The following is a 19,011-nucleotide window of genomic DNA, read 5'->3' on the forward strand; positions in this document are numbered from 1 at the left end:
TATGCAATCTTTCAGCTTTGTCTGTTGCAAACTTTCTCTCCTCAAAAAAAGTCTTAACACATTATATATAATGTGAAACAGAAAGAAACAAGTAGAAATGAGAGCTTTCAAATCTTTATTGCAAATCAGTCAAAATTTTGACTTTAACTTCCCTGTTTCTTCCATATTATACCATATTCACTCTGCTGCCTGGTTCATCAGGCAAATAATGCAACACAGCAAAATTCTCAGTCAAAGAAGTGACAAATTACCTCCTGAACCATTGTCTGCCCAAATAAAATGTTTGGATCATTATCTTGAAACCTATGCCATATGGGGCCAGATTTTCCAAGGACTAGCAATCTCAAAAAGATCGCCACTCAATCCCATTTTCATGAGTCAAGGAGCTTCATATTTCTGACTGGAGAGTCTGATCAGGGATGCGGCAGAAATGAGGATCCATACTTCCATGCTGACAGATCCCTCATAGCACAGAACAGTTCATGGAAGTCAGACCATGATCTCTTCTTCACAGCAGTCAGCTGTCGTATTTTGTAACCTCAAGGTCCAGCATCATAGAGAGCCACTTTGATAGTTCCTGTGAAAGTTCAAGTACTTAAAGTAACTGTAAGGGTCAGGTGTTCGAGAGTAGAGTGCTAGATAGGTGCAATGTCATGTGAGTAGGGGTTGTATGCCAGATAAGTAGGGTGTCAGATGATTCGGGTGCCAAGGGGGTGGGGTTAGGTTCTTAGAGGTACATGTACCAGTTAAATTGTAGAATATTTAAAGCACATCAAGGTGGGTCCATTAGAAATAGGGAGCTGGAACTGAGTCCCAGCTTGAGCTGTTATCGATTTCAGCAGTGCGTGTAAAAGGTGCGATGTTCCAGGGGTGGGGGCTGAAGGGCAGCTGAAATATCTAAGCTCAGTTGTATGAAACAGACTCCCAACAATTAGAATTGAAGCCACAGTTAAATGAAGATGCATCAGAGAAGGGAATTCTCGCTAAAATGTGCGATATAAAATAATTTTATTGGGATTAATGGGATCATGGTTTGCTGTTTGTTTTGGAATCTTTAAAGTTGTGTTATATGTAAATACAAACAAAGTACTGAGTATGCTAGCTGTTCTGAAACAAACATATAGAATGCTGGAAAAATTCAGCACGTCTGGCAGCATCTGTGGAGAGAGAAATGGAATTAATGTTTCCAGTCCAGTGTGCTCCTACTTCAGAATACTTAAACAGTTTGGTTCATTTTATTTATTGTACATTTCTTTTGGGTAATAGACATTTGTTTTACTGCTAAAATGAAATCTGCAGCATTGTAGAATTGTGTTTTATAGTGACAATCTTGTTAAGACAAAATATGAATCGATCAAGGCATACTTTAGTCTGGATTATGACTTGTCCAGTAATAACTTCAGCTGTGATGATAACACTGGCAGCTCCTTTGGATTCTGCAGTATTGGAGATTTTGCAGGGCCCACAAGTACAACTCCCAGCTCTGCTTCAGAAATGATTATCTGTCCAATGGAAAACTCCAGGCTATATTTTTTAAAAGCCAAAATGTTACAATCTGAAAATAAATCCAAAAATATGCTACTACTTTCCATAACAAACAAAAGCTCATATTTGGAATAACAAAGTGTGGAGCTGTAGGAACACAACAGGCCAGACAGCATCAGAGAAGCAGGAAAGTTGACATTTCAGATTCGGACCAATTGTGTGATTGCTCACCTGCTTGTAAAATTCCCATACTGCTCAAAGATGGGCTGCAGGTGTCCAGTGAGCATTCAGGACAGAGTGTTTAGAAAGGCTACAGCTACAACGGGTAAATGGTATGGCTGGTAATTAAACAGCACTGAAGGTGAACAAATGGAGTTGTAAGTGCAAAGGATTGTCAGCCATGCCCCAAAAGAATTGTGGCTATGTGGCTGCTCTGCAACTGCACTGCAATGAGAAAGCTGAATCGCCAAAGCTTGTCAGGATGCACATCAGCCTTTCAAAGCTGGCGTGGATGCTAAAGATGATCTTTCAGTGGAGATCTGGTAAGTGGGAATGGCACATGGTACGATGGGACTAAAAATGGATGTGAAAGATGCCATGGGATAGATGCATATTTAAAAAGATGCATTTGATCAGACACAGCAAGAGGACTACGTAGGAATCCCTCCCAAAAAAACCCACACAACTTTAACTTTTCAAAGTAAAAATTCAACCTAAAGTCCCTGCTTCTTGTCCAAACCATTCCTGAAGAATATATAACTCAAAAACAAAAATATAGGATTAATTCTATGGAGTCACACTCTAACCAAGAAAACTATTGCCAGAAAACATGGGTCAGATAATTGCCTGACAATGTTCTAGTTCTAAATCCAGTTCCTGCCTCTTTTAAAACACAGCCTCTCTGCCAGCAGTACATCATGGAATAAGCCCAAGGCTTTTAATATTTTGGGCCAGATACTGCCCTCTGCTACATTTCACGAAGTATAGGAGGCAGAAGTGTTTAGCAATGAGGAGTTTTATTGATAAAGTTCATTCTGTAGGCAGCCATATTTGGCTGAACTGTTTCCCTCCAAAATAGAGAAATGATGTCATTGACCTGACTCTTAAAGCGGCAGTCCGATGTGTTTTCATAAATACACAATGTCCCTCCCTGTTTACATCAGACACCACCTATATTCAACTGTTCACAGAAATGGAAAAAACATTGTTTATCATTTTACAGCCCTTTAGATTTGGCTTTTGCTTATCAACAGTTTTTGCAGTGCCTTAACATAATTATATAGTCACAGGATGTCAGCGTTGAATGATATTTAACTCTTTTCAAATTAACATGTCTAGATTAACTGATCACTACCATCGCGTGGCTCCTCCTCTATAAACCATACCTTAGTCATTCTGAATGAAGTCAAAAACACATTGTACGACCCTTTCAGTATATGGGACAGACACCAAACAATGTTTCCTACAAGTGAGGGAGGTTTAAAATGCTTGTTGTCATGTGAATATTACAAAAAGGCCTGTACTGTTGAAACTCAAACTACTTTTTGCCTTCGGCCACATACACACTAAATTACAAAATTCGGAAGTTACAACAGAGTTGCTACACATGTATTTTAAATGCTTTCATTTATGTAGCAAGTAATTGAGCTGAGGCAAAGGTACAATTTAATCATCACCTTCTTCACCACCACCATCATCATCAGTGTCACAATGAGCTTTCTCCTGGCAGAAAGCTTCTTTCCACTATTAACCTTGCTTTTGGCATGTTAATCAGCAACATCCTAGCATTTTTCCTTCTGTTACTGAGTTTTGCTATTGAATGCCTTCTTTGCTTCTTCACTGCATGTAATTCACAGTTCACCAAGCTTCTATGCTGCATCACCCACAGATAAGCCAGGACTCAGCTTTGATTTTTGGTCAATGGTCCAAACAAAACCAGCAGAAACCAGAGGGAGCCTTTTTCTGGTGCACTGGAGTCCTTCTTCTTGATACTTGTAGCTGGCATGTTATTTTTCACTTCTTAGTCATAATGTGCCTTATCTACATTAGCCAATCGTTCAAATGTGGCCTTGTCTTTGCTAAATGTTATCTTCTTTCATTCAGTGAGCATTTTTTGGAGAATTCTGAGAGTTAACAGGAATATCAAGGCCTTACTTCTCGTGTTCTATATGATTAGTCTCAACAAACTAAGCATAAGAGGACATTGTGCATCTTGACTTCATAGGGTCATGCATTGCCATTTTGATGTTTTCCCGGTGGCTGGCAACTGGATCTGCTGCTGGTGCCTCAGTTCTGGCTTTTACTTTTGAAAGTGACTTAAGTATTCTTTATCAACAACGACACAACTTACATATTCAATGGAGGATTTTAAAAATTCACATTTATCTTTCCTTATTCATAGATCATAACTTTCAAGTCTTTGCAGAATAGCATCTTCAATTTTAGTGATGCTCTTTTTTTGTTTCTCCCCGTGACTAAAATGTCATCGAGATAACACTGGAGTCCTTCCAATCCACTTAAAATCTAATCTGTGGCACATTGGAATAATGCAGATCCAGATGCAATTTCAAATAGAAGCCACTCGTATTTGAATAGTTTTTTTTATGTGTTACAATTGTCAAGTATTTCCGTGACTCAGGATCTACGTTCATCTGGAGAAAAAATTGACCTCAGCCAAGCCTACTGAAAAGCTGGCATCCAGCCAATCCAGCAAATAGGCCATCGATTAAAGGCAAAGGATCTTGCTCAGCATACAGTATCAGATTAACAGTAACTTTAAAATCACCACAGGTGCACACCGATCCAATTTTCTTTATCACTACTAGGATAATCATGGCCCCATCACTCACATTTATAGGTTCCAGGGTTCCCATTTTGACCAGCCTCTCAAATTCTGCCTCAATCCTTGGCCTGATTGCAGAAGGTTTTGATCTAGCCTTGCCACATTTTGCTTGATTCTCATCCTTAATTTTCAATTTGACAGCAATCTTTTCCATGCTTCCCAGATCCCCAGTTGAAAACAATGGCATGCTTCTTTAGAATTTATAATAGATCAGAGTTAGAATCTCACAAGGCAAATCAGCGCAATTTAGTTTGATTTTTAAGGAGCAAGATGCTCCTGATCCTGGACCCTGATGTGCGTCCCTTTCCATTGGTGTTTTATTGTACACCCCTTGCAAATATTGTTGCTCCCCCTTCACAATTATCATCGCCCCTCCTCTCCAGCAAGCAGTTCTCAGTCCCAAAGAACAACTGTCTACGTGTGCTTCCCACAGCAGGAGACCATTTGTTGCCTCCCATCATCCTCCCTAACCTTTAGTTTATGTTGACAGACTTCATGGACTGATTGTGGCCCACCACCCTGAGTGACCTAACTGTACAGTACCAGATGAGAAGTACCCAGACCCCTGATTGGTGGCTGTACCTCTCCTCAACTACATCAGTCTTTTTGCTGGACCAGCTGCTATGGGACCACAGGATTGCCTTTGACCCACTGTCTGCACTGCAGGGGTACAGGCTCCCTGATCAAGAACAGATGCCTGATTATGACCCGCCACCAGCACTGGAATGGGAGATTGCCTTTGACTAACTGTGCCAAAAGCCTCTGACTGATGGGTGAGGAATACTTCCCTCAGACTTTCAGATATGACTGCATGCTTGCTGCACATAAAGCGGGTGGATTGCACAAGCAGCATGTGGAGCAGTTACAAGGTTGAAGTAACACACTGTCACAAAGCACCATGTACTCCCCCTTGACTGAGCACTGCTGACTAACAAGACAGACTGCCTGGTTATTCGACTGCATTAATTTCCAAGGCAAGGCAAGATGAATGCTGCAAGCATGTAGGTAGGTGCCAAATGACCGAGCATCAGTCAACAAGTGACCCAAGTGGCCCAATCTGTGAACTGGGTGCCTATCTCTGTGCAAAGTGTGCTTGCACCAGCGTTGCAAAGCTAGTTGCCAGGGTACCCTGCAATGCAGATCTGTGCTTCCCAAAGTGTCCTGCCAGTGGATCACAGCAATGCCATGAGGAATAGGGTTTGACAACTGTTGCATGGCAATATCTGTGAACAAGGCACGGCAGTGGCTAGTGCCCATGTATCATGTATTGAGAAACACAGAGGGTGTTTGCATCCAGTGGCAAATTGAAATCAGCAGATACCCACTCTGACTTCCACGTCAAAATTCTTGACATCTAACTTGTTTGGTGCTTTAGGATAAAAAGCAGAATATTATTGAAATGAGTTGTGCAGTCAAGAAGGCACATAACAAGCAATAATTCTTCTTCTTATGGAACACATTATTACCTAGTATAAAAGTTTCCTCTCTACTAAGCTGGCACATAAAAGATGCAAAGAGTTGCTCATGACATTGCAATAGGCATCACCAGACTTCCCGTAAAACTTTGCTGCAAATCCAACATCATCAAGCCACTATAAGATTCCGCGCTGTGTTTAATTACATCTAACATTTTTTTTAAAAATCCTCAATTATATAAACTCATTCACTATGTTATCATTCCTTAAAATACATCTCTTTTAGAACAGATATTTCAGTTCTTAATCCCTTATAAAACAATTATTTAATACCAATGCTTAATAACTTTTAAATAAACATTTGTATTCATAAATAGAGATGGTAGGAATTGCAGATGCTGGAGAATCTGAGATAACACGGTGTGAAGCTGGATGAACACAGCTGGCCAAGCAGCATCAGCAGAGCAAGGCAGCTGACGTTCCAGGCCTGGACCCTTCTGAAGAAGAGTTGAGGCCTGAAACGTCAGCCTTCCTGGTTCTCTGATGCTGCTTGGCCTGCTGTATTCATCCAGCTCTATACCTTGTTATCACATTTGTATTCATAACCCCATGTCAAAGACTTAAAACAAATATCTGGAACTGTCATTCAAACTGTGAAATAACAGACTTCCCACTGTGATGATAATTGTGAAGTCAGGCATGTAGCACAAAGTATATGATATAAACCCCACTGCAGTATTCCACGCCTTCAGCCTTCTTCTTTTAAATACCATATGGTGTGAATCAAATTGGCTGAAGACTGGCAATTTGTGAGGGAATCCTCAATGTGAACCTGGAAATTCTTCTCCTCAGGGACTGTGCAGAATTATCTCTTAAAAAGACTATCAGGGAAGGACACATCTGTGACAGACAGATTCATGGGGGTGAGGTCAAAGGGTTTCTCCCTCTGTTGGTTCTCTCACCACCCACTGCACACCCAGCCTTGCAGCTATGGTGTTACGTACTTGGCTAGTTCAGTCGGTATAGCTGTTAGAGTTACACTTTGAAGTCCCCAACCAGAGTAAATTTTATGCCTTTGCCACCTTTAATTCTTCTTTCAATTGGTGATTAACATGGAGGTGTATGAATTCACCAGGTAGTTTGATGAGACAGGCTCAGTGATGTTGATGGCTGTGTACATGACATTGTAAGTTAAGATTTTGAGTATGACTATGTCTGTCTATTGTCCCGCTATTCTGTTAAACAAATCACCCAAGTTTGGCACAAGTATCCCATATATTGGTAAGGAAAATTTTGCATAGTCATTATGGGTGAGATTATCATTGGCATTTCTGATGCCTAAATAATACTGAATAGTTTCTGTTCTGAAAAGGGTGTTCCTTTCCTTTAGACTTTGTAGTGGTTGTTCCAAATGAGTGGTGTCCTAAGCCCCTTAGGAGTTGGGCTTTTATGAGAATCACCAATGATTTCATGGTCACCATTAGAATACTTTCCAGTCCGCATTTTTAAATTTAATTCCAATTTCACCATCTGTTGTTCCTGCACAAATCTGAACAGTGCTTGTACAATATGAATCATGCTGGTTCCAGGGACAATGCTGATATTTCTTCCACATTCTCAAACAATAGCCCTGCTGCCTAAATCTCTCAAGGGGAATCCTATAGTATTTATCAGATTGTACCCTTAACTACATGGTGGTGTGCTATACACAACCTGGCAATCATGAAGGAACAGCATCTGTCTCCAAGTTCTAGGGTACCTGAGGAGGGGGGAGTGGATGAAGAAGAGGTAGAGCATGATGAGAAATTGGGGAAGCATCTGGAACATTTTTCGGAATGAATTGCCAGTGAGCAGCATATTGGATACCAACTTCTAAGAAACCATCCCCATGTTACCTTTGCTTCAGAACTTCCCACCTTAGTATCCTTGTTTTTTTTTAACCAAGACAGCATCCTTTTGACTAAATGCCAAAGTTTAAAGACACTACAAAAAAGTCTAAGATAACAAAGTGTGAAGCTGGATGAACACAGCAGGCCAAGCAAGAGATGCTGTGTTCGTCCACCTTCACACTGTGTTATCTTGGATTCTCCAGCATCTGCAGTTCCCATTATCTCAGATCACAAAAAAGTCTAAAACAGCTTTATCCAACAATACTTCCAATAATATGCACAGAATTGAATTAATACCCTTCAACATTCATTTCATGTCTGTTTTGCAGCATAACATTGTCTTGATCTGGTTCTTTTTTGCAGTTCTTTCCTAGTGGTTATAGAACAGTTCACGATGATCTGTTAGAGGGAGACTAGAGATGTCCTGATAGGATGAGCTTAAGCAGCTTTGAGACTTGAGACTCTGGCTTTGGCCTATACTCCCTCATCATAGGAAGCACAGTCTAGTTGGTTGAGAGATATCAGCAAGGGCACTTGTGGGATGGTAGTGGTGACAGTGCAGCTGTTGTCATCCTCAGAGAGAACAGCAGTTTCACTCAGCACAATGTCATAGCTACTCTCCTTGGGCAGTACCTCTACAATTTGCTGGAGCACAGATCGTTGGTCTGCTATGAAAATATGGAAGCACCCTTGAGCACTGGCATGTGCATGCATGGCAGTTTGAACCTAAATGAGACCAAGCTGGACTAGCATTGCGGCAAACATCGAACTCAACTCCTCTGATCTGAACATGTACCGCAACACTCATAGGTCAGGTGACTTCTGCCTATCTTGCAATATATGTTGAGAGATTGGCTAACATTAGTGTTCATTATATCATCACAGTGTTGGCCACTTTCACACTGGCAAGGTTGGGCTCCAGGCTCTTTGGTAAATGGTAGATAGATTCCTCCATGCTCCTTGTCAGTGACCACAGGCTTTGTGGTACCTCTGCCAAAGCATGAAGCATTCCACTGTGCCTTGAAGGTCTTCCAGTGAGATACCTCCATGGGCAAGGTATCTGCTGTCACAAGGCCATTCCATTATGAAAAAAAATGGAGATTTGATATGTTTATTGTATATATAAGTTACGTAACTCCTTACACTCGGGAACTGGTAAACATTCATATTGAACTGAGCACATACGTTTAAAGCCAACTGAAGATCCACACTCATTTACAGGTATAACTTCTGAGATGCTCAAGAGAATGCCTGGACCTTCTAAATAACCTTGAAAGCACAGTTTGGGTGAAAATGCGTTGCAGTCAGGAAGTAACAGCATAATGTTCACACAAAATGCTAACATGTATTAATTCTAGCTGTGGAGGAGGGTGTATGAGGCAGCACATTTTTCATAACTGACAGAACAATGTTAGAAAGTGTGAGCTGCTTTTGTTTCATCCTATGCTGCACAGATGATAAATGACTACCTGGTGTGGTTACAATGGCTAGATTGCAAACAACTGGTATGGCAGCCCTCTGGGGATCAATGTTCATGTTATTTGATTATTAAGCTATCTTTAAAAGCATTATGAAATATGAATTAAAACATCAATGGATCATTGGCAATAATACAGAATCAAAATTCATGATTTTATAGAAACAAAATGAAACACTCAGATTGTACTTTCTGATATATGACACTGAGATGTTCTGATGTAAATTGGGAGAACATTTTATTGATGCTATTGTGTTGATGATGAATAAAGAATCATTGGTGGAATAGATCCTGATTTTGTGCGATAGAGTAAACGTATAGTAAATCGATTGACTGTTCACATCTTTTATGTATGCTCTCTTGAAGTGGATGGAAATAAATTAGTAAATTTGTTGATATGGGAAAAAAATGATTGTTATCATCTGCTTCACATGATCACAGAGTCAAGAAGCTAAAAATCAGATGATGTCAATTTTGTGGGTTCAAGTATCAGAGGCACATTATTCAATGCCAAGTCAACAACATACAGCAGCACCCAAATGACTGCAGTGTTCAGCCCCATGTTAGATGTTCCTGACCGGGTACATGGACTCAAATGCATGTGAGGCTGCCAAATGTTACAGCTTATATTTTTTGAGGAATCTCTCTCTTTAAAGGAACACGAATTCAAGCTGCAGCAACTGATGGAATTGCACTAAGAAATGTTTCAGTGAAGGTACCACAGACACAGCAGGCCAACAAAAAGACTCAGATTCTTTGATGTGATGATTGGAGGCCTCAGTTGAAAGGTTAAAACACAAGGTAGGGTCATTTCTTTTGTGCAGGGGCCAGGAGTCCAATAAGGAAAGGAAAGATATTTACAGTGGTTAAAACAATGACCATTGCTAATAAGACAGAAGTAAGTCAAGGGACTGAACAACAATGCCACAAAAGATTAAAGTCAATCACTTGACTGGTCACGATCAGTAGCTTCTTTTTATTTATTCAAGAGATGTATGCATTGCTGGCTAGGCCAACATTTTTAATCCATCCCTAATTGTCCTTGGGAAGGTGATAGTGAGCTGCCTTCTTGAAATGCTTCAGTTGTGTGCAGATAGATCCACAGATCAATTCAGAAGAAAGTTTCATGATTTTCATATAGTGACAATGAACAAATAGAAATAAAATTCTAAGATAAGTTGGTGAGTCATCTGAGGCAGAGCTTGGTTCTGGGTGGTATTCCTATGCATCTTTTGACCATGTCATTCCAGGTGGTAGAGGTGGATAGTGGTGCCGAAGGAGCTTGGGATAAGTTGCTGCAGTGTCTCCTGTAAATTAATATGTTACTGCTGTATGTGTTGGTGGTGAGGAAATTAATGTTGAAGGTGATGGCTGGGGTGCCAAGAGAACTACTTAGTCGACCCACACTAATTCAAGCAAATCGAGATTATTCCATAATAGTCCTGCCTTGTAGATGGTGGACACATACTGGGGAGTCAGGAAGTGAATTACATACCTTGTATTTGCAGACACACTATTTATATGGCTGGTCCAGTTCAGTTCCTGGACAAAGGTCATTTCAGAATGTTGTTAGTAAGAAATTCAGTGAAGGGAAGGCCACTGAACAAGGACAAGTGATGGTTAGATTCTCTCATCAAAATTTGGTCATTGCCCAGCACCTACATGATTGGAATACTGTCAGTTTGGATGTTGATCAGGTCTTGCTACAATTGTCCACAGTCAGCTTCAGTTTCTAAGGATTCATAAATGGTGCTCATATTTGTATTGAGAGGTCTAGAATTCAGAAAACAAAGTCTCTGCCTCATCGGCAGAAAAACCTGGTTGGATCAAACCTGGAATACTGTTTATGATTCTTAGTGACTAAATATTCCATCATACCCTTTACACCTTGCGGACAGGCTCTAGGAATCAGAAAATACATTACTTGCCATAGAATTAAAAGTTGATTACTTGCTCTTGTAACCGTACAGTAAGTGTAGAGCTGATTCAGTCAAGTTTCCAATCAATGGCAACCCCAGAGATGGTAATGGCTGGACCTTTGTCGATGATAACACTGAACATCAAGGAAAGATGGTCATATTCTCTCTTATTGGATTTGGCCATTGCCTGGCTCATGTGGCATGAAGATTACTTGTCACCAACTTAAACCTAATATTGCCTAAGTCTTGCTGCATGTGGGTGTGGACTGGTCAGTATCTGAAAAGTCTTGAATGGTACTGAACATTGTGCAACCTTCACTTCTGGTCTTATGATGAAAACAATTAAAGATGGTTGGGCCTAAGATGGTACTCTGAGGAAGTCCTTGAATGATATCTTTCATGTACACAATATATGCAAATCTCACTTCCATCATGTTCGGCTACAATAGATATACAACAAAACACAATACCACACTCTCTGGTATTTTCCCTCTCTCTAGCAGGACAAGATTACAAATATCAGGAGGTAGAAGCAGAGGACCAATGGAGACACACATGAATTTCCTGAGCCTCTTAGAGAAGACAATGCTGCAAATTACTAGGTAGGCAGTAACAAAGACCATTGAAACTGGCTTCAACATCATCCAACAGGCAGCATGAACTTGCATCATACAATTTCTCTCACTTCGATTCACACACATCCCACTATTTAATAGGGAGCACAAGCTGCAGATGGTGTGACCATGGGCATTTTGCTTTCCACTCATCTCAGCTTTCTTCATCACACCTCACTCTGTTGTTTTACATTTATACATGCAAATGTCCAAGAACACCTGATGGGCTGGCTCTAGAAATCAGAACATACGTTACTTGGCATAGAAGTACAAGCCAATTATACTTGCAAATATCCAAGGTCAGTTAGTGCAGACTTTGCATTGAAGGACATGATTAAGGTCACGTTCTGATGATGAAGCACTGGCACATGATCTAACAATTGCAGCTTAGATGCTGGCACTGCAAATACTTTAGAAAATAGTGTAGAGATGGGATCAACCCATGGTGAGTCAATATGCAAGAACGGGCTGCAACCAGGGTTGGGAAAAGGATAGCATACTCACTAGTTTCTTGAATGATGAGGTCGCAGATGAGTTCTGCGGCAAAAGGCTTGGGTGTTTTGTGGGGCAGCATACAAAAGATAACTAAAAAGGTATGCACACAAGGATACTTGATGCATTAGCACACCTGCAGGAGAGCCAGTTGTTGCTGTCAAGTCATAAAGTCATCGCATTTTTAAGAGCATGGGTACGGGCCCTCAGGCCATCATGTCCACAGCAATCATCATACATTTATCTACTCTAAACCCATTTCCCAGAACTTGGCTCAACTATGGTAAGGAAAGCTGCCAAGCTGTTCCATGTCTATGTAGCCAGGAGGATTCCATATCCTTTGATGAATCATTCTCATTAGCAACATGAAGAAATGGCCAGAACAGACTGGTTGCCATTTCCCTGCTGAACAAATGAGCTGAGTGGTAATCAAGGATGGTTGTTGTAATAAAAGTGCAAGCTTTAGCCAAGGAAAATCGACTCTATTTATGTAGATAATGACAGTTTAGTCAAATTTTCTCAAAGTGGAATGATTATTAAACTTGATGCAAAAGGGGGTTCTGTCAGATAGCATTAGACAAACATACAAGACTAGTCACTACACATACCACTCCAATTGGGACATTTTATTTTAATAGACTGTAATTTGGGAAAATCTTAGCCTTAGAGATCTTTCAAAGGGCTACGTTCAATGGATTACAAAGTTTGGAAGGTATTATATACCACATGAACGACATGAGGAGATGGTCAAGGAACAGGATCACAGGGTCTTTGCAGTTTTAAAACACCTAAAGATTGAAGAATTTACTTTCATGAGAAGCACAAATTTTCCAAGCAATCTATTTGCTTCTTGGAATATATCACTGACAAACAAGAGATTAGGTCAAACCCACAGAAACTGAAGGCTGTTAAGCGCTGACTTATAATTTCTAGGCATGGTACAACAACTGATTGTTAAGTGAGGTGAAAAACGTTGATAACTTAACCCCTGAGGCATTGACTCAAGAGGACATATGCATGGTGTTGGAATTCACACCAATAGCATGCTTTTCAAAAGATCAAGAACATTTGACATCCACAGATGTCATGGCTCACAGCAATTCACCCTTTCTGTACATCATTGCTATAATTACTTTAACTAAGGGTATAAGACAGTGATTCTCAGAAGCAAGCAGACAGCTGTTGGAAAGCAGTATATTATACTTGCAGTGCATTGCTAGACAAAAAACTATATTCTGCAGGAGGGGGGTCTTGTAGTCACATTGGCTTAAAAAAGGTTCTCAGCCTGCATCCTTTGGCCATAAGGTTCTGAAAGAGATAGAAGATAAACCTGTAATCAACCTATCAGATGTGGAAAAAGTTGGTACAGATGCCTCTACAGAAACAGAAATCCCATTTCCAACTTGATGTTTGTCTATGCATATGACTGAAAAGCTAATAAAAAAGGACAAAAATTGATTATGAAAGAAAATTTGTTAGAAACATTAACAAGAAGCAATAGCTTGCATAGTATGTCAAAAGAAAAAGAGTAGTTAAAGTAATGTGAGGCTGCAGGGGATGCAACTGGGGAATTAATATATTTAAATGATAATTTTACATCTATCATGATAAAGGACACTACAAACATCACAAAGATAACAGTTTGTAATGTGATGAAAGATTTTGTAATATTCTAATCATAAAGGATGAAATATTTGACAAACTGATGGAATTAATGGCCAACTTATTGCCAGGATCTGATGGTTTTTAATCCAAAGGTTTTAACGATGTAGCTACAAAGATATTTGAAGAACTGGTTGAAATATTCCAGAATTGACTGGATTTTAGGAAAGTTCCAGCAGATTCTTTCAACTAATGTGATGCCCCTATTCAAAAATGGAGGAAAACAGAAAGCAGGAATGATAGGCCAGTTAGCCCACCATTTGTCTTTGGGAAAATGATAGAGTCCATGATTGAAGATGAAAAAGCAGGATGTTTGGAAATATTTAATGTGATCGAACACAGCCAACATCGTTTTGTGAAAGAGAAATCATGCTTGACAAATTGTGAGTTCTTTGAGGGTATAACAAGCGAAGTTGATAAAGGGCAACTGGTAAATGTTGTGTATTGGATTTGCGGAATGCATTCGATAAGACACCACATAAAAAAGTTATTTCATAAAATAGGAGCTCACAGTGCCATGCATGATGTATTAGCATGGAAGAATGGCAGAGCATAATGCATCTAAGACTGCTGACAATACAAATGTAGGTCAGGATGTATATTGTGCTGAGGATGTAAGGAATCTGCCAGGGATATAGAAAGGTTGAGCAAATGAAAAACTTGCCATGTTGAGTTTAATATAGGAACTTGTGAGCTTATGTACTTAAAAGAATCAAAAGACAGTATATTATTTAAGTTGAAAAACACTCCAAAGACATGCAGTACAGAGGGACATGGACGTTCTTATACATAAAACACAAAATATAGCACACAGGTGTACAAGTAATTAAGAAGAAAAATGAATTGTGGGCCTTTATTGTCAGGGGGTTAGAGTTTAAAAATAATTAGTTTTGTTACAACTGCACAGGGTGCTGGTAAGGTTGAACCTAGGGTGCTGTGTACAATTTTGGTTTCCGTATTTAAGAAATGCTACAAAAACAGAAATTGCTGGAAAATCACAGCATCTGTGGAAAGAAATCAGAGTTACTGTTTCGGGTCCTGTTTCGGTTTTTTGTTTAAGAAAGTTTATACCTGAATTGGAGGTATTTCAGAAGAGATTCACTAGGCTGATTCCAGAAAGGTTGAACTCATTAAAAAAATGTCACAAGGTTACTTAATATTAAGTTGAGAAGAATGAGGGGTTAACTTTTTGGAGTATACAAGATTCTGACAGAGCTTCACAGTATAGATATTGCAAAGTCATTTATAAAATTGGGGAAATCTTGAATTAAGGATGTTGTTAAAAAATAATGGGACATTAATTTAAAACTGTGATGTTAAGCAATTTCTTCTCCTTGAGGGTAGTGAATGCCTCGAATTTTTTTTTTAACCAAATAAATAAATTCTTAAGAATTGTTCCAGGACTGAGTCATTTCAATAATGACTGCAGATAGAAAATTTTGGGACCATTCTCCTTGAAAGAAAGAAGGCTGAGAGAAAATTTGACAGTGATTTTCAACATCCTGTGCAGGCTGGACAGAGAATGTAAGGGATAGCTGTTCCCACTCAAAATGAACATAGAGCAAAGGTTTAATATAATGGGCAAAGAAGCAAGGGTGATGTGAGAAAGTACTTTTTCACACAGTGAATAATTAGGGTAAAGAATATAGTACCTGGAAATGACGGCAGAAACAAGTTAAATTAAGGCATTCAGGAGGGCACTGTATAATTATCTAGATAGAACTACTGTGCTAGGCCATGGGGAAAAAGTAGCAGATTGGCACTAGGCAATGATGCTCACTCAAGGAGCGGGTGCAGGCACGCACCATAACAGAGACACTTTGTGGAAAGTAATGGGTGCTTTGTTTTCATTGAGGGAGCTTTTCTAAATGAACAAAGTAAACAGTGTAGCACATTTGCCTTTTTTGCCATGGATGAACAGAAACACCCATAGTTCAAACAAATCCCTTTTTGTTTCAGTTTTAAAGGAATAAATTACTGCAACATAAGGAGTTTGGTTTGAAAATGACAGACCAGGAGTATTTAAGTCAAAATCCCTCGAAGGGTTACCTGAAATTGAGGAAGTTTAAGTTCAGTTGTAAGAAGAGTCAAGAAAGAGACAATCGAATTCTCAATCAGAGATAGTAAGAACTGCTGATGCTGGAGTCAGAGATAACACAGTATGGAGCTGAAGGAACACAGCAGATCAGGCAGCATCAGGGCAGGAAATCTGACATTTCGGGTGGTGGAAGAAGGGTCCCAACCCAAAATGTCAGTTTTCTTGCTCCTCTAATGCTGCCTGACGTGCTATGTTCCTCCAGCTTCACACTGTATTACCAAATTCTCAAGCCTGGAAATTGGAGCCACAGTTAAATTCAACACTAAAGATGCAATAGAGAAAAGAATTATTTCTGGTATGAGGCATACTTTTGAGACAATTGAATTATATTTTAACTTATAATTTAGCATCTTCAAGCTTATGTAAAAGTAGTTTTGTTTATACAATATTGCATTAAAAACTTCTATTTTGTTGTTTAAAAAACTGCAGCACTGCATGTTTATGTTTGACTGAAAGGCCATCACTTTAAAACCAACAAAACTGTCTTGGATCTGACTTGTCCGGGAATAGCATTTACTGCAATGACAACAGTTTCCAAATAGTAAACACCCCCCTTTGTTGAGAGAAGGACAAAAATAGCTAATTAATCTTTCGGAATACAAATGACTCTCCACTTATATCTGTGTTTAATTCTGATAGGTGTACAACAGGGCCAGAGATCTTCTCTGCAGTAGTCAGTATCTAATATCTCTCACCCGTGTGTTGTAGTCCTACTTCAGAAATTGACAACATAATCCAGGCTGACAAGGAAACACAGTACAGAGAGACTGTTGCACATCAAATCTAAGTGTCATCTTTCAGATGAAATATTAAACTACAATCCGGTTGGTCCATTCAAGTGGTTAATGTTAGAATGTCACCATTTGCAGGAGAAGTGATATTCTTCCCACCAAACTGGTCAGTATTTCTTTCTCAAATCAGTATCCGTAAAACATATATTCAGGTGATTATGTCATCGCCGTTCATGCAACCATGCTGTATGCAATTTGTATATTAGCTTCAGACATTTCTATCGGGGACGACAATTCAAATGTGCAAAACTAGCTGTAAAGCACTTCATAAATTCAAACTTATGTTTCTTTCCTTATTTATTAATAGTGTACAACTATAACGGACATGGATATCAACTGACTGCTCTTGTGCTACTTTATCACGGAGTGTTTTAATGTTTGCTCTAGAAACAAATCTGGAAGCATTAACAACCTGTTACAAAAACATTGCAGGTGGGTAGAAACAAGTCAGTAGTGCTGTTCAAAATAGAAAAGGTATGAAGCAATACCTTTCTATTCTCATTTCTTTTGTCAAAAGAAATGAGAATAGAAAACCAATAAAGCTTAAAAAGGAAATCTCTCAATGGAATAAAAATGGAACAAAAATATCTACATGGTTAGGCACATAAGTCATTAACTGAGTGAATGGGTTAGAAGAAGCCATGAGTAAATGTAAATGGGATTTAAAAGTGATTAGTGAAGTGCTGAACCTAAAATTATGTGCATTATAATGACAGTGATACGGTGATAGGTTGCATCAATATACTGTGTCCAGTTTTGAACCCTTTGTGATAGTAAGGTCTAATGGCTCCAATTAAAGAATAATGTCGATCACCAAGAATGAGACGTCTGATTTAATTAGCAAAGGCTATATAGCAGCCGCGACAATATTCTCCTAGGCCAAGAAGATTGATTAGTGGCTTTCAAATGATAAAAGCTACAGGGATGTTAAATCCATACTGCCAATATCCACTGGCACTGTTTGTACAGGATGCTGGTGAGGCCCCTATGACCAGTTCCTATCACCCAGTTACAGGAAGGATATTATTAAATCGGAGTGGGTTCAGAAGAGATTTACCAGGATAGTGCCAGGTACTTAAAGCTTGAGTTATAAAGAAGGCTGGGACTTTTTTCACTGAAGCATAGGAGATTGAGAGACAATCTTATAGAAGTTTATAAAATAACAAGGGGTACAGATATTAATAGTAGTTGGCTTTTCCCTAGGATGGGCGATTTCAAGACTAGAGGGCACATTTTGAAAGTGAGAGGAGAAAGACTTTTTAAAAATGAGAGGCTTTTTTTTTTACTCAGAGGGCGGTTCATGTGTCAAATAAACTTTGAGGAAATAATTGAGTGGGTAGAATTACAACATTTAAAAGACATTTGGATAAGTACATGATTAGAAAGGTTTGGAGGGATATGGGCCAGGAGCAGGCAGGTAGTAGTAGTTTAGGATTATGCTCAGCATGAAGGATCTGTTGGACTGAAGGATCTGTTTCCATGCTGTATGACAAAAACTTTGCTTTGGCAGAATAGAAGTGGAATCTCAGACATTCAGCATAAGCAATTTATGCCACCTCTTCAGCAATCAACCCCAAGATGGATTTATAATTCTAAAAGGATCAGAGGGCTAAATAGACTCTTCTTATTCTAAAGGTTTGGAGAAAAAAAAATTCCATTCAATTTCATGTTTCCTCTTTGAGTGACTTCATTGTGTCGTACAGTTTCGAGCATGCTACCGGTCAACAGGAAGCCAAATAGCAAATGTTTTAGCTTTCCTGCAATCCCGAGACCATAAGATGTTGGAGCAGTAGTGGGCCATTCAGCCCATTAAGTCTGTTATTCAATAAGATCATGGCTAAACTGATCATCCTTAACTCCATCTTCTCACTTTATCCCCATATCTCTTGATTGCCTTACTGATTAAAAATCCATCTCTCAGCCTTGGATATATTTAATGACCCAAACTCTCCAGCCTTCTCTGGTAAAGAATTCCATAGATTCACTACCGTCTGAGAGAAATCAGTTCCTCCTCATCTTTCTCTTAAATGGATGAGCCCTTATCTAAGATTATGTCTTCCAAACCTAGACTTTCCCACAAGTAGAAATAACCTCTTGGTATCTATCCGAAGTTCTCAAAGAATTTTATATGTTTCAATAAGGTGTCCTCTCTGTAGTGAATGTAATGAGGCCAGCCAACTGGACCTCATAGAATAGGATATCCTTGACTGTACCAGATTAACAGCCTTAGTCAGTGAGCCTTGGATGACATAGAAGGGTGAATGTCAGGGATATTGAGCCCTGCAATGCCAGGCTCAGTGAGAGGCTGTGCTATTATCAAAGTTTAT

The 19,011-nt window shown here is 39.4% G+C and overlaps 1 protein-coding gene and 1 pseudogene across 7 annotated transcripts in view; both read right to left on the reverse strand.

Moving 5' to 3' along the window:
- LOC125467327 (adenylate cyclase type 1-like) overlaps positions 1-19,011 on the reverse strand; it is a 299,944-nt gene that overhangs the window by 151,014 nt on the left and 129,919 nt on the right. The window lies entirely within an intron of this gene.
- Positions 3,151-3,725, reverse strand: LOC132207188 (high mobility group protein B3-like; annotated as a pseudogene).

This window comes from Stegostoma tigrinum, chromosome 2, assembly GCF_030684315.1.
Source record: "Stegostoma tigrinum isolate sSteTig4 chromosome 2, sSteTig4.hap1, whole genome shotgun sequence".
NCBI classification, from domain to species: domain Eukaryota; kingdom Metazoa; phylum Chordata; class Chondrichthyes; order Orectolobiformes; family Stegostomatidae; genus Stegostoma; species Stegostoma tigrinum.